At 43.0% G+C, this 16,761-nt stretch overlaps 1 protein-coding gene across 4 annotated transcripts in view; it reads left to right on the top strand.

Moving 5' to 3' along the window:
- CACNA2D2 (calcium voltage-gated channel auxiliary subunit alpha2delta 2) overlaps positions 1–16,761 on the top strand; it is a 721,727-nt gene that overhangs the window by 66,166 nt on the left and 638,800 nt on the right. The gene's annotated exons all lie outside the window — the stretch shown is intronic.

Here is a 16,761-nt window from a genome sequence, read left to right as displayed (position 1 = left end):
GACCCCTCAGATACAGTTACTTTAACTATAATAGAAGTGGTGCATACTTGCTATTAGTCTTGCCCTAATTAAGGAAAAATCTAGAATAAAAGCATGGATTTGAGATGGTTTGGCCTGACATTCTATTAGTTCCTGTATCTGGTCTTTAAATGTTGCTTATGCACATGATATTTTAGAGGAAGGAAAATATGCCCATAATGCCTCTGGTCAGTTATTCATCACTGTTTGTTGGCTAGGGAAGAAAAATGTTCCCCAACTCTTGTGGTAATCATATAAGCCCTGAGGCAGAGGTCTTGATTACCCCAGTTATAGGACATACATATAAGTATAGATGATGGCAATGATGATAAAACTACCCATTTTCCTTTGGACGAGCACAAACCTGCACTTAAAATGCCACTGAAAATGGACCAACATGGCAAAAAAAAATTGCAGGAAAATAAATGGAAAAATAAACAGGTTTATGTTAAAATCATGTAGGTTTTAATGTTTTCTTGTAACACATCTCTTAACAAGGTTATTCCATTAAGAGGTAGCCACAAAGACAGACTATTAACAATTCCATTAGAGGAATAGTGTCCCATTTAAGAGTGCCTTGTATCCTTTGTCAAGGTGTATTATTTAACTGGTGCTGAATATAAATGTAAAGCACGTAACCAGATTTCTCAGTAGATAGGGTTATCACCATTCGCTTTCAGGAGGAGAATACATGAACTTTTAAGGCAAGAATTGTATGCATCTCCGAAGAGAAAGTTATTAATTAGAAATTATTACTTTTTTTGTTGAACATGTATAGTGCTTGTATAGTCCTACTCTGAACAGAGCAAAACCTCCTGAACAAACTTGCAGCTTTGTTTCCAAATCTGAGCTTTGTAGCTAGCTCTTAGTGTTACAATATGCTGAATGGAGAACTCCTTTGTGTTTTTTGGGGTTTTTTTTACTGTATTATTGTATTGGTCTGTACAAGAACCAGTAATCTGTTATGTGCTTTGGGGTTGTGCAGACGCTAAGATTTATGGATTGTGTACATCCCCAGCTACATAAATCAATTAATGATATTTTTAATTTCCTTATTGTAGTATGGTAATGTTTGGCAGAAACACTTTCAATCAGCTAGAAACCAGTGGAAAAGTGAAACCTATGGAAGTTCGGTTTCATATATAGAAGCATCCCAGTTTCCAGTCCAACTCCCACTGAAGTTGATGGGAATATCCAGTGCCCTTACAGGGCAGTTGGATTGCACACTGAAGGATTATACATGTTTACCTGAGTGTTTCTAACTAGAAATGGAACTCATGACACCATTTTCATTATGAAACTTCGAATCAGGAAAGCTTGGAAGCCACTCAAAGCAATGATATCATAGGCCTAGTTGTGTTGATTTCCAGTTATGCCACCAGACATACCACTCTGAGCTCATTGTTTCTGCCTCCTCAGCTGCACAGTATCTGCTTTTATTTATATGATATTCTGTCTCCAAACAGCTTCAGATTGTGTTGGAAAATCTGCTAAGTTTCAAATAGCTGGGCCAACCTTGAAATAAATTTGAGTAAATTCATTGGCCAAAGGAAGGATGGCCTCAGAGGAAAAAACTCCTGAGCTTGAAGTACAAAATTGTAAGTGAGGACACTTGCATTCTAGTCCCATCTCTAACACTAGCCTCCTTTGTAATTTTGGGGAAATCATTTCCCTCTCCATTTCCCCACAAGCAAAAGGGGCTAATAATACTTTCCTATGTCACAATTGGGAGGAGGGGAAGAGGGTGTGGAGATTATTTTAGTTGATACTTGGGTAAATGGGTTTGAATTCTTTTTGGAAGGTAGTAAAACCAAGCAAATTTAGTATTTCAAGAAGAATTGAGAGACAATTCAACAACCTTGTGACTGATTTCTGCATGTTGCAAACTGTTTGCTTGAAGTTTTGTCCTAACTCTTGAACATGGGCACTGCTGAAAATCAGGCAGTTTTGCATACTACAGTATATGTAGCATTCCTCTATTGCAGAGTAATGGTGGCACACAGTAGTTAGTACAGCAGAAGGGAGAGCAACAGCATGATGATTTTTTCTGCAACTTGAGAATTTCTCTGATGATCTTTATTTAGGTGTCTTTGTCACCTAGATGACATGTTGCTATTAAAATTCTTTATCTTTGGTCCTGGAGCATTTTGTTTTCTCTGGGGGCTCCTGCTGATGCCCAGCTTCTTGTTTGCCTTTCATTTTATTTGCCCTTAGCCAGTGTCCTCCTGTTGTTTTCTGGTACCAAATGGCATCTTTCTGGAATCTTTGGAATCTTTTCTGGCACAGATTTCCACTGCTTCACCTCTTTTCATTCAATTTGTCTCTTTTTCTCTCTCTTTCAGGCGATACTTTTCTTGATCGACAAAAAATGAGAAGATCATTGCATTAGGTTTTGACTTTTTATCTTGTTTTTCTCTTATGCTGTTTCTCCTATTTCATAGGTTTCATCTATTCTTCAGATTTGTTCATAGGCACTTAGATGCATGTACAAAAATTGGTTCCTCTGCTGCAAGTTAATCCTCCCCTTTGATTTAGAGTTATGGTCTGCTTTACATAACTGGGTATCATTTTTTTCCCACTCCTCCAACGCTGCTCCTTCGCTTGCTGGTGAAAAAGTAGTATCAGTATAATTGCTGCATAAAGTCCCTTTTAGATGCAGTGCTCAATCCTACATCTATTCTCATTACCTGATCAAAAAGACCTCCCCACTATTCTGTCTTTCTGCTTGTCTCCCTAGGACCTCTAGACTTTCCTTTCTTCATCCTACAAGACCTAGTTTGGGGCAGCAGGTTTCAGGTTGAAAATGCTGACAGATTGAGATTGAATGGTACTGAGGTGTAGGCAAGGAATAGCATTAAGGGGAAAGAGTGTTTTCCTTAGCAGAGTCATGCAGGCACAGAGGATACATCTATTACAGGAGTCGGGGGCTCAGAGAGGTCTGGAAGAAAAAAAGTCATATGAAGGGCACTTGGGATCCAATTCCGATCTCTAATGCTGGTGAAAGTTGGGAGGAATTTACCTGAATGACATGATATTTGTCCCAGTGCAAATGAGAACAGAATCTGGTCACCAGCATCTGAATTGACTCTCCATTCAGCAGTTCACCATCACTCTCTCTCTGAAACATGTGCACAATCAAACATTTTTGGCATTTCTGGGAGCTTACAGATTCCCAAACTCCACAAAAATATAAAAGCACTGACAGCATAGAGACACCGTTGCTCGAGTGAGTTTCTTCCCAGCAGCATGCAAGCTATCAGAAGCCAGCTGCTTAGCTGAAGGAAGCAGGCCAAACCCTAGACTAGAAGGGGTGGTGAGATCAGACCAAGGAGGATCTGTACTTGTCTTGTCATTTTTGTTCTTTTTCAAGAGCAAAGTACATTCACTGAAGATCTTCCTTTTCTAAGTCTCTGTCTGTTGCTTTCTTGCCACACTGTTTGTCAAGGATAACTTGAAATGAGAGCTACTATAGCTCTGGAGAGCTGTGCCACTTGTCTGGGGTCTAACTGGCCAGAAGGTGAGGTCCTGCTGCCCGAACAGGATGTCAGCTGTAGGCGTTTGCATCTGGGAGAACTGGAGTTAGATGGTCTGTGTTGTCCTTAATGATGAGTTGCATTTGAAAGACCAGACTGATTATGTTTGGTCAGCTGATTGATAAGCAAGATATAATCAATCAAAAAAACAAAGTTACTTACCTGTCCACAAGGAGCGTCCACTGTGATACAATGGTTGAAATGGAACCAACTCACCAAACCTATTTTTACACAGCATTTCTTTGTATGAACAGAACAATAGCTTATTTTCATAGCTCCCTAGATCATAAGGCTGGAAGGGACCTTTGAAGATCATTGGGTCCATGAACAACTGGTGCCTCCCAAGACTTGCGGGGGGGCGGGGGTGCACCAGGGTGGCAAATGGAGACCATCTGCAGCTGCCTCCAGCAGTGTCAATGGGTGTAATCAGTGACCGTCCACAGAAGCTGGTGGTGGCTTTTGTGGCGGCCAGTCTCAAGTGGGGGCACATGCTCCTCTGTCCCCCTTACGCATCACCTATGATTGGGTCCAGACCCCTACACCAAGCAGGAAAGATAACTGGGGTCAGGTGACCCCAGCAAAATGACTGTCTGGTCTCCTTTTGAATATTTCCAGGGTCGGTGATTGCATCACCTCTGGAGGGAGATTATTCCACAGTCTAGAAGCCCTGACTGAGAAGAAGTTTGCCTAATGTTGAGCCTGAATTGGTCTTTCAGGAGTTTGTAGCCATTACTCCTGGTTTTCCCCTTGGGTGCCCTGGTGAACAGTTGCTCACCGAGCCCTTGATGTGCTCCCCTAGTGTAGCAGTAAGCTACTACCAGGTCCCCTCTCAGCCTTCTTTTCTTTAGGCTGAAGAGTCCCAGATCCCTCAGCCATTCCTTGTATGACTTGCCATGTAAGACTGTAATCATATGGGTGTCTCTTCTTTGGACTCTCTCAAGCTTGTCCACATCCTTGTTAAAGCGTGGTGCCCAGAACTGGACGCAGTACTTCAGCTGCAGTCACACCAGCACTGAGGAGAGCAAAAGAATCGCCTCTTTGGTTTTGCTGGAGATGTGTCAATTGATGCATGCCAGAGTATTATTTGTCCTACTGGCTACAGCATCGCACTGCTGGCCCATATTCATGAGATCTGTCATTATCTCCAGATCCGTTTCATTTGTGGTGCTAGTTAGTTTGGTGCTGCCAAGCCTGTAGGTATGTTGGGGGTTGCTCATCCTGAGGTGGAGCACTTTACATTTCTTGACATTTGAACTTCATCAGGCTCCATTCTGCCCAACTTGCCAGCCTGTCTAGGTCCTCCTGTATCTGTAGCCTATATTCAAGTGTAATCACGTTTCCCCATAACTTGGTGTTGTCCACATGCTTGGCCAGTGAGCTCATCAGCCCCCCATATCCAAATCATTAATAAAGATGTTGAAAAATACTGGATCAGGCATCGACCCCTGTGGGACATCACTGCCCATTTCTCATCAGGATGACAGATCCATTCACTATGACTCTGGGTCCTATCCTACAGCCAGTTTCTCATGCACCTGACTGCCTTCAAGTTTAGCCCATAATCCTCCAATTTTTTCACAAGGACATCATGAGGTACTAGATCAAAGGCCTTTTGGAAGTCTAGGTATGCAATGTTATCCTGCTCTCTCTTGTCCAGGTGATGAGTTACTTGGTCATAGAAGGAGATGAAGTTGGTAAGGTAAGACATGCCTGTAATGAAGCCATGCTGACTGTCATTCAGAATCTAACGTTCTGCAAGTTTATCACAGATAGACTCCTTGATGAACCTTTTGAGGATTTTTCCTAGGGTGGAAGTTAGGCTGATTGGCCTGTAGTTACCTGGGCCCTCCCTCCTGCCCTTCTTGTGGATGGGTACAACATTGGCCCTCGTCCAGTCCTCAGGAACTTCTCCAGAATACCACGAGTTGTGGAAGAGTTTCGCCAGGGGTTCCACAATGACTTCAGCGAGCTCCTGCAGCACTCTCAGATGAAGATCATCCAGTCCAGCTGACTTGCATATGTCTATTTTTTTTAATTGGTCATACACCAATTGTACAGCAATAGTAGGAAGGTGATTATTCCTACCATGCTCATCCTGTACTCTACCTGGATTCTTTTTCCCTTGGTCCAGTGAAAGACTGAGGCAAAGTAGTCATTCAGAAGTTCAGCTTTCTCCTGGATGCCAGTAACCAGTTCTTCTGAGTTGTTAAGCAATGGCCCCACACTCCCAAATATTTTCCTCCTGTTCCCTATGTACCTAAAGAAGGACTTCTTTTTTGTCCTTGATTTTGTACATAATCATCACCTTACTTCTTATCATGTTCCAGACAAAGCACTCTGAAGTTAGGTACAGTCAAAAAGCTCAAGGCTGAATCAATTCAGTCTTTGCAGGTTAATCTAAACAGAGATTAAATTGAAACAGAAGTGAACAGACATTTACCTTCCAACACCACTTTCCTGATTCAGGAAATGCAGCCACACGCCTGCAGTGGCTTAGGCCAGAAACTGCTGGGTGCTAGAGCATGGCCTTGTTATAACAATGTTCTTCATAGTGTTTGGAGCAGTGGAGGGGTTTGGAGTCTGGAATTAGAGTTCTATTGATTCTCCAGAAAGGATTGTATTGGGTCATTAGAGCAGGGGTCTGAGAATCAGTCTTGAACTGTATCCTTAACTATGTGATTGCCTCAGTATGTGACTTTTGAAAATTGTTTTCAGAAGACAGTCTTTCAATTTATGTAGGCATTGATTTGTGCCTCTGTAACTAAGGATGAGTTTTGTTTCGCACTTAAAGCAAAGATTGAACCTCTGATTTATATGGAAAATACAGTACATCCTCTTCAAATTTACAGCACTTATACGTACAAATAGAAGACTTTTCTGAGAGTTGATCAGTGAACTAGATTAGAGTTTAAACTAATTAATAAGAGTCTTTTTAGAAATATAGCATCTTTTCTGTTTTTTCTTGTGTCCCAAATTATGTTAACAATAAAATAACAAGATACTTCAAAAATTTCCATATAGCTAAAATTAACCAGAGTCTTGTTTTGTAGGTTATTTTGAGGAAATTGGGTCATGGTTAAGTTAAAGAATTAAAGATTTATTGTATCTAATTGTTAGGATCCACTGTCACATTAACCACTCGGGTAACTCCAAAGGCTCAGCCAGCTGCCATTGTTCTTCTGCAGCTTATTTGAATGCAACAATTGGTTGTAGTGACTTGGTTTTATGCTTTGGGTGGGGCATGTATCAACAGTTCCATTGGTAGACTAGCAATGGTAGACTGCTTGGTCAACTCTCACTGCTGATACTAACTTGAAAGGTTGCTTCCTTGGCTCCACTGTGCATACACTTAACACTGCCATGAGGGCTAGGGACAGGGTTGAGGGGTCTTGTAAAGCACAAAGATGTTGAGACTCAAGGAGTGATCTCTCTCATGTAGCTAACAGCCCAGTATTTCAAATACCAGTTTTAAATTAAAGGCCATATTCTCCAGTTCACCCCAGCTTCTCTGTTCTACTCTCATAATGCAACGTAGCTGTGAACTCAGCTCTAGTGGCCAGTCTACCCTTGCTGTTTCACGCTACTTTTGCATATCAGTGACCCTGCATTTAGAAATTAAAAAGTTAAAAGAATGATTTGATTTTTGAGAGATGTATATTCATTCACAGTAGTAGACATATCACATAGAAACCTTTTCCTTTTCCTTGAGATGATTTTTATGATTTAAAAACAAAGTAACTTATAGGTAAAATATTATAAGGATGCTGGGGTTATCCCAACACTGAGTATTGTAAACTTAAGAAGCTCACAGTTTATGGACATACTAATAAAATGCAGTCACATTAAGGTAAGAAATAGATGAGGCACCTAAGCAAGTCTCTTCAAACTTCCCATATGATTTAAAACTCATGAAACTCATAAATGCATAGGCTGCTTTTAAATGTCTTTCTTAGGATTAATAATAATTTTCCGTATTGTTATTCATAAATGAAAGTTTTTCCTTTTAATGAAAACTTTATTCACTTTGTCCTATAGTGATACATGTTAAAATGATGCAGTTGAGATTAAGATATTTTTAATGTTTTAACCCATGCTAGAAAAAAATATACAAAGAGACATTTGATTTTTATAAAGATCTCTCCCTGCCACTAAAAACTAGAGTTACAGTTGTTTGGATGTCTTCATTGTTTATTTCAATACTCAGAAATATTTGAATTTTTTTTTTCATTTTATCTTAACTGTCAATTTCCTAGTTTCTTACATTATTTGGAATATTTACAACATTTTTATTGTATGTTATTATAAGTTACTAATACATCTCATACTCAATCTTGTAATATATATTTTTGAAATCATGGCCATTCTTTTGATTATTATTTTAATATTTAAATTAATAATACTCTCCCCCTTAACTCAATCAGTATTTTTTTAGTTGACAGTTTATGAAGGGCCAGATTCTACCCCAGTTTACAGTTTCTGTATTGTGTCCTTTATTCAAATTTGCACTGTCCAGAATTTTTTAGTTTGTGTATGTATGCCATAGATAGTTTCTGCAGTATATAAATAGCATGATGACATCAAAAGGATGCAAACACACACAGATTTATTCATTGCCTCTGTGTTTGTACAGCATTTCTCCGTAAGCATCTCCATGTCATGGTTTTCAGAAGCCCATGAAAGGGACGCTACAGTCTGTTAAAAGTATAGCGAATCACGTTCCATTCTGTTTTGACTTGTTAAGATAATCGTATGCCTGACTTAAGGGGATACCACCAGTCTCACCACTGGTAAAATTAATATCGCAACATTTTTCCCCCGAAGAGGTGATGTGCTTCATCAGCACAATAATAGTATGAGTTTGTGCATATTCATCATACCGTATATACATATATTTGTATAATTAATCAGGATTTGGGGGAATTGCATTTGCATGTACGTAAATGCTTCCAAAAATGTAAGAAGATGGTTTGTTCAAAAATATCACCATGGTGCCCTTTGCTCGGGTTCACAAGAGGGAATGTGATCTTCTGCAGAACAGATCTAGGGAAAACACTTTAACGTTAATCTAGGAGTAAGTTCAGGCCTGTGTATGCGTGTGCGTGCATGCATGTGGTGAGTTTGTATCTGTTTTGATGATTGCTCCTTTGCTATCAAGGAGATTAAGCTATTTTTAGACCAAACTGTTGGTGTGAAGCCAGATGAAACCTTACATCTTTTAGATTTATGAAAGTTGCCAGGCAGATCTTGAACACTTCCTTCAACTTGCGTTTATTTGTATTTTCCCTGGCCCCTTATTGGAAGGCTCTGCCTCCACCCCCAAAGGGCCAAGACCTTCAGCACTGACAGAAAACCTGTGTGGGCCCAGTGGTTGTCAGATAATCTAATTCATTCAACGTTTGGTAATGCCACACACACAAAAAAAAAAAAAGTAATTTATTTTCTAATTATTCCTTGTCTAGCATTCCTGTGCATTGCCAAAGTGTCGCTGTTTAAAATATTTATCTCTCTTCGCTGCGTGATCTGCTCGAAGGCCATGAAGGGGCGATGAAATAAAAGCACTCATTCCCAACGCAGGCACATTACTTTGACTTGTCTTGGGCTGTTTTGACGTCTCCCTGTAAATACATTTATTTTTCATTAGGATGTTTCTGGGCTCGTGGCATCCAGGAAAGCCAGAGCCATTATGCTGTTCATCTGTTACAGACAAAATGAAGATAAACAAGTGTAATGAACTCCTGCTGAAGCCATTCCTCTGTTGTCTTCTCCTTGCTGCAGGAGTGTGTTCTCTCCCTCTTTTCTGCAAGCTTGATTTACTCTGAACTGCTGTCGGTGCCTGGGTTATTTATATGAGAAGTGGGTTCAAAGTCAAAATGCACAGTAGTTCTAATACTTTGTATTTGGGGATCTGATGGAGCTTTATAAACATCTTTGTGTGCTGGTTCACCACTGCCCTCCTTGGGATGTAAAGTGTCATTGTTATTCTCAGTTCTACACAAGATAAACCAACCTGTTCTAGTCTGCACCATTAGCAAGTACTGGGACTTGCCTTTCCTGTTGAACAGTCTTATGTCTTCCCTAAGGGACCTGCCTTCCTCTTGGTGGGAAGACAGTGGTCTGGTAGTTAGTGACCGATAACTTGTTGACCTAGGACTTGGGAGATCCAGATTCAAATCCCCAATCCATTAAATACTTCCTTTCCTGCAAGAGCCTTTTGCTCAGGTCCAGGATGCATTTCTCTGTGCACCCCTTCCTTTCTGCACATTCCATCTGAGATGCCACAAAGTTGTAAGACTTCCTTGTCAACCTCCTGTTGTTTGCCCTCTAAGAGACCAGGACGAAGAAATTCAAGGGCGGGTGGTAACTGTGGGACCGTTTCCCATTCCCTTGTTACCTCATGTTTCTGGGGGTGGTTCTTCTGGGCAGCATCCACTAGCTCCTTGGTCTCCTTTGAATATCAGCATACGCTGCCTAGGAGTCTCTGCTTGGTGCCCCCCATATTTTGAGTCTGTAACATAATTCCTTTCCCTGTGTTTTCATTATTTAAAAGGGGCTCAGTAGCAAAATAGTTATGGCATCTTGCTATGGCTTTGGAAGTGTGAGTTTACCCCCTGCTCTGGACTCATGTCAAAGTGCCCACAATCAACCCAGCTGTAAATGGGTACCTGGTCATTTGGACCAGGGGAGTCAAAGTTAGTGGCAAGTGACTAGCCCTGTCCCTTGTGTATTAATTGGCTGCAGAAACTCGTGCATCTTAACCATCCTAGACCAATGGGCCTGTAGGCTCAGATGGACCTTTGACCTTCTGACTTCTGTGTTGGATCATGTGTTTTGGCCCCCATCATGAAGTAGGGAGTCTTTAGCTTTGTGTCTGCCTAGGCGTACCTGCTCTGGGACCTTCCAGAGAATGGATGTCCTGTGTGCCCTTGGGAACGTCTTTCAATCCTAGTGCTTCAGTTTCTCATCTGTAAAATGGAACTAACAGGAGCTCCCTACCACACAGGGATGTTGTGAATATAATTATCTTAGAGGTGGTGAGGTTCTTGGATTTGATGGGTGTGGAGACCTGTACATTGATAGAGTTGATGGATGGAAGCTTGGAGTGCATGGAGTATTCTGCACTGCTGTTGTTTGTTGCAGGTTCAGTGATAGGCTCAGAAAAACTGCACTGAGTTTTCTAGTTCTCAGCTATATTATCAGACTAGAGAATTATCCTTATGATGGCAATGAGGGAGCAAATTCTCACTCCAGTCCTGATTTAGGATGAAGAAGAAAAGACAAGGTAGGCAGAGATGGGGTTAAAGCCAGATTGTTGTTTGGAGACCAGGACAGGCTTTGGGAAGATAGTAAGTAAGCTCCAAAGAGGCATGAAGACGAGAATAAAAATGAAAGCAAGTATTGAGGTTTCTCAGGTGGCAGATATACACTTTCTTCTCCTTGCTCTTTCAATTATTTCTCCATTTATTTGAGTCCTTCCACCCCCCCCACCAAACTGATTCCTTTCCAATCAATTTTTTTTAGCTCATTGAGTCTGAGAGAGTTTTATGCTGAATTTTAAAATAACTTCTCTTTCTCCATCTCTAAACTGCTAATCTCCTGAGCTGAGGAATTCTGGGACAAAGAAGAGTCCGCAGAGTGGAACCCTGTAAAATTAGCTTTTGCAGTCTTAGTGTTTGCACAGTTAGAGATTGAAGAATTGCATTCCCCTGGCCTGACTGGCAGCATGCTTCCTTTCTTTGGGGGGGAGGGGGGGATGCAGTAGTTCAACACAGAGCAGGCTGCATCTCCTCTGATTGTGTGAAGGAAAGGCAGGGGAAGGTGTTCCTGCACATTTAGAATAGGGTTTATTTGGCACTTCAAATGAGAATCTGCAGTTTCAGGGGCTCACCTAATGCTATCAGAAAAGGGCATCTCATAAAGATGGCATAAAATCCATGGACCAGTGCCTGGCCTAGGGAGCTAAAATAGATGGCTAGATAGGGAAAGAAGTTCTTTTGGTGAAGACACTGAACTAAGAATAAAGGGATCCTCACTGGGTTCCTTGCTGTCCTTCGGAAACCCTATCCGACTTTGGGCAAATCATATAATCTGTCCTGTGTCTTAGTTTCTTGTCCGCAGAGGGCAAACACTTCCTAGGCTCGGAGGGAAGGTGTGAGAATAAATACTTTGAAGAATGCATGGCAGACGAGGATAAATCTGATCTCTTTTATTAGACCAACTCAAATGATGGTAAAAATTCTTCTTTGCAAGCTTTTGGTTAGAAATACCCTTCGTCAGGCTGAGGAAGCATCTGCAGTTGGTGTGTGCTCTTCCTGGACAGAATGAGTAGTAAAGAAGCCAGAGTCTGGTATACATGCAAGAAAGGCAGTCGGTGAAGATGTAAATTGAGGAGTCAGTGGATGAGAGACAGGCTGGGAGTGGGGGGAAAACTAAAGTAGCTGATAAATAGTGGAGAGGTACTTGGAGAGTCAGATGTCAGGCAGGTCATAAAGTGTCATAAATCTAATGTCTATATTTATTCTGTGATTTTTTTGTATCTAGTAGGTTGATGAAGTGGAGTTCATAAGCTCACCTGTGAAAAGTGTTTTGTAAATTCAATTACAACTAAAAGACTGGAGAGAGAGGGGTTATCTTGTGAGACCTGTGCCCCCACAGGTAACTGGGTATTCTTGTCTTTGATAGATTTTTGGTGTGTGTTTATTGTGGTGCACAGTTGTTGTTTGTTGTTGTTCTGGTTTCTCCTACATATTTTCCATCAGGGCATTTGGTGCATTGGATGAGATATACTACATTTCTGGAGGTGCAGCTGTAAGATCCAGGAATGCTGATCGTTCTGCTGTGCGGTGTAGTTGGTGTGGGGGTGGGAGAGATATGTTGGCAGGTTCTGCATTTCTTGTCATGGCATGGTCTGGATCCATTTAGTGTGTTTTGGGCTATAGGAATTTTGCTTCTGGTGATGAGGTTAGCGAGGTTCTGTGCTTTTTTGAAGGCTAGGATGGGTGGTTCTGGGAAGATCTCTTTAAGAATTGGGTCTCATAATTTCATAGTTGTTAGGGTTGGAAGGGACCTATTAGATCATCGAGTCCACCCCCCTGCCCTAGGCAGGAAAGAGTGCTGGGGTCAGATGACCCCAGCCAGGTGTTTGTCCTTTTAAACACCTCCAAGGAAGGGGATAGCACTACCTCCTTTGGTAGCCTATTCCGTATTTTAGCGACCCTCACTGTAAAGAATTTTTTCCTAATGTCTAATCTAAATTTGCTCTCTTCCAGTTTGTGGCCATTGTTTTACCCTGACAGGCACCCAGATAAACCTTGTATCCCCTATTTCTTGTTGTCCCCCACCGATGAGTTTGTAGGCGGCCATGAGATCACTTCTCAGCCTCCTCTTGTGGAGGCTGAAGAGGTTCAGGTCTCCCAATCGGTCCACATAGGCTTTTTCTGTAGGCCTTTAACCAGACTAGTGGCCCTCCTCTGAACCCTCTCTAGGCCATCCACATCCCTTCTGAGGTGTGGTGCCCAAAACTGGATGTGTACTCCAGCAGTGGCCTGACCAGTGTTGCACTGAGGGGAAGTATCACCCCCTAGACCTGTTTGCAGTGCCCCTACATATGCAAGAGAGGGTGCGGTTAGCTTTACTTATTACCTCATCACATTGGTGACTCATGTTCATTTTGCAGTCGATTATGACTCCGAGATCCCCTTCCGTAGTTGTGCTACTTAAAATGGCCCCTCCCAGGCTGTAGGAGTGTTGATGATTCTTCCTCTCCAGGTGCAACACATGACACTTGTCCTTGTTAAACTGCATCCTTTTCTGTTCGGCCCATTTCCCCAGCCTGTCCAAATCAACCTGGATTCGCTCCTTGCCATCTGGTTTGTGTACCTTTCCCCAGTTTGGTGTGATCAGCAAACATGGACAGGGTACTTTCTACTCCCTCGTCCAAGTCGCTAATGAAGATATTGAATAGTACCTGTTCCCAGGACAGAGCCTTGGGGGACTCTGCTACCCACATTACTCCAGATAGAAACCAACCCATCCACCACCACTCTCTGGGTGCATCCCCTAAGCCAATTTTCTACCCACCAGACTCTGTAATAATCTACATTGCAACTGTTTAGTTTATTTATAAGAACTGGGTGTGACACTGTGTCAAAGGCCTTCTTGAAATCTAAGTAAATCACATCTACCTCTATTCCTTCATCCAAGCGTTTTGTGACCCGGTCATAAAATGAGACCAGGTTCAGGCAGGATCTGCTATGAACCCATGCTGATTGCCTCTTAGCATCATTTTACCTGCTGGTCCCCTACAAATATGATCCTTAACAAAGGTCTTGCCAAGGATAGAGGTGAGAATAACTGGCCTTTAGTTACCCAGTTCCTCCTTCCTCCCCTTCTTGAAAATAGGGACCACACTGGCCCTTTTCCAATCCTCTGGGACCTGTTCTGAGCACCAGGAGTGCTCAAACAGTTCTGCCAGCCACTCTGCTATGACACCAGCTAATTCCCTAAGTACCCTAGGATGAAGATCATCAGGACCTGTTGACTTAAATACATTCAACCTCTCCAGGTGCTCCTTGACTATGTCAGCACAAACTGTTGGTATGCTGGTATCTATACTGGGCTTACCTAATGTCCCAATGGGATGCATATTTGTATTTGTGTCCAAGAATACAGATGCAAAGAAATCACTTAGGATGGCCAAAGCAGAGCTTCTATCTGTTACCAGTTGTCTTAGTTCATCCTGAAGGGGCCCTAAATTACCCTGCACCTTCTTTTTGCTTCCTGTGTACTTAAAGAATGCCTTTTTGTTATCCTTGACTTTTGCTGCCAGCCTAAGCTCCATTTTGGCTTTGGCTGTCCTCACTGTTTCCCTGCAAGCTCAAGCAAAGCAGGTGTACTCCTCCTGGGTGGCAGCCCCCTGCTTCCATAGCCTGTAGGCCTCTTTTTTTCCCTCCTGGCTCTCCTGAATTTCCCTGCTCCACCAAGAGGGTTTCTTTGCTTTTTTACCCTGTTTTATGTGTACTGGGATGGTCCTTTTCTGCAGGATTAGTCCCTTAAGAAACGCCCTCCCTTCCTGGGCACGTATGTCCCCAAGGCTTTTACCAGTCAGTCCCTCCCTAACTAATCCTTCTGAACTTGTTGAAGTTGGCCTTCCTGAATTCTAGCACTTCTGCCCTGCTGATTATCTTCCCCGCCTTTCTCCGGATAATGAAACCTATCAATAGGTGGTCACTGTCCCCTAGGTTACCTTGCACCTGCAGATCCCCCATCAAGTCATCCCTTGTGGCCAGTACCAACTCTAGTAAGGTATTTCCCCTAGTGGGAATGTGTACCTCCTGTGATAGGTGAAGGTCCTGTAAGGAGGTTAGAAACTTTTGTGAACAGGCAGACCTGGCTGCCTGTTTCTCCTAGCAGATGTCTGGGAAGTTAAAGTCACCCATGACTACCAAGTCCTTCGAGCGCGCTGCCTCTGAGCACTGTCATGAGAATTCTAGATCCAACTCGTCCCCCTGGTGTGGGGGTCTGCAGTAGACCCCCACTACCACGTCCCTTTCACCCTGACCCCCCTGAAACTTGACCCATAGTGCCTCAATTTGCCCTTCCTCTTATCCCAATTTAACTACAGAAGATGTGTATTGTTCCTTAACGTAGAGAGCAATGGCCGCCCCTTTTTTCCCCACTCTGTCCTGCCTGTACAGCCTGTAGCCCTCGATGTACACTGCCCAATCATGGGTAGGATCCCACCAACTTTCTGTTAGCCCAACCAGGTCGAATTCTTTGTTTGCAAGCAGGAGTGCAAGTTCCTCTTGCTTGTTCCCCATGCTCCTAGCATTAGTATAGAGGCATCTAAGCCCCACAGTGGGTGCCCTGGATACTTACCCATTCTGATTCTTATTGGGGCCCTTGGTACTTACCTGGACTGTTCCAGCACCTGGAATGAGGTTTGATGTTCCTGGCCTCTCCCTCTCAGCAACATCCCCGTCCCCCAACGAACCTAGTTTAAAGCCCGGCATAGGAGATCAGCCGACCTGTAAAAGATGAGACTCTTACCTCTTGGAGAGAGATGTAGCCTGTCTCGTCTGAACAAGGCCTTATCCTGGAAGTGCAGGTCATGGTCAAGGAATCCAGACCCCTCACGATGGCACCAGCTCTGAAGTATGTATGTATGCTGGTGCATGATGGCACCAACTCCGAAGTCTCCTTCTAGTATGGGTTGCAATTGTTTGAGGACTTTCCGTATAGGTTGCAGGGGGTGGTGAAATGTTATAACCAGTGGTGTGTGATTCATGGGGGTTTTCCTTCTGTACTGCAGCAGTTCTTTACAGTGCTATCCCGGTGATTCTTTCAAAAGTGTGATCTGTTAAGGAATGTGTGGCACTTCCTGGGGTTTATCCTGGCTTTGATTGCCCTGGACTTTGATTTACATCAAAACAGGTGGGGGATAGTCATTTACTCAAGCAGCTTGAATAACAATTACCTTGACTTAGCCATCCTCATTGTCCCAGGGGAAAAGTGTTATTTTGGTACTTTGCAGGTATTTCACAGTTAAAGTGAGACATTTGTAAGATCTCATAATAAAAGGGTTTGTCCCCAGAGAAATCTGACCTCTGTTTTTAACTTCAGACATTGTGGCAACAGGTGCCATAAAAATATATTTACCTGGCAAGGGAGATGCCCATCATCTTCTTGGTCTTGAATGACTTGGTATGGTTAAAGGGTAGAAGGCCTGTCCCTTGGGCTGAGGACAGGCTGACTGACCCTTGTGAAAGTCTACAAATGCCTCCAAATACAAGGATCTCACACTATTTATGGCAGTGGGGAATTGCCCTCTGGCTTTCCCTCTAGTTTGCTGCTTTGGCCTTTTGGTTAGGGGCAAGTGAGACTAGGGGGCATCTGAACTCAAGGCCCTCCAGGCTTGGGGCTTGCACATAGGATGCCTGGCATGGATTTGGGAGTGTCTGAAGTAGGGTTACCATATTTCCAGTATCAAAAAAGAGGCCACCTGTGGGGGGGTAGGGAGGAGAGGGTGGAGAGGTATAACATCATTGTGGGAAGCGGGGGTGTCCATGCTCTGCCTTTGCCCCTCACTCCTAAGCCCCTGTTCCCCCCAGTCCTGCCGGTGTCCGTCACTCCTGACCCCCAGCCCTCACTTTCAACCCATAGTCCCCTGCCCTCCCAGCCCTGCTGGTGCCTCTCACCCCCGACCCATAGCCCC

This window comes from Crocodylus porosus, unplaced genomic scaffold (genome assembly GCF_001723895.1).
Source record: "Crocodylus porosus isolate Cpor-Errol unplaced genomic scaffold, CroPor_comp1, whole genome shotgun sequence".
Classification (NCBI taxonomy): Eukaryota; Metazoa; Chordata; order Crocodylia; family Crocodylidae; genus Crocodylus; species Crocodylus porosus.
Note: the sequence above shows the minus strand (reverse complement) of the source record. Positions and strands in the feature narration are given on the sequence as shown.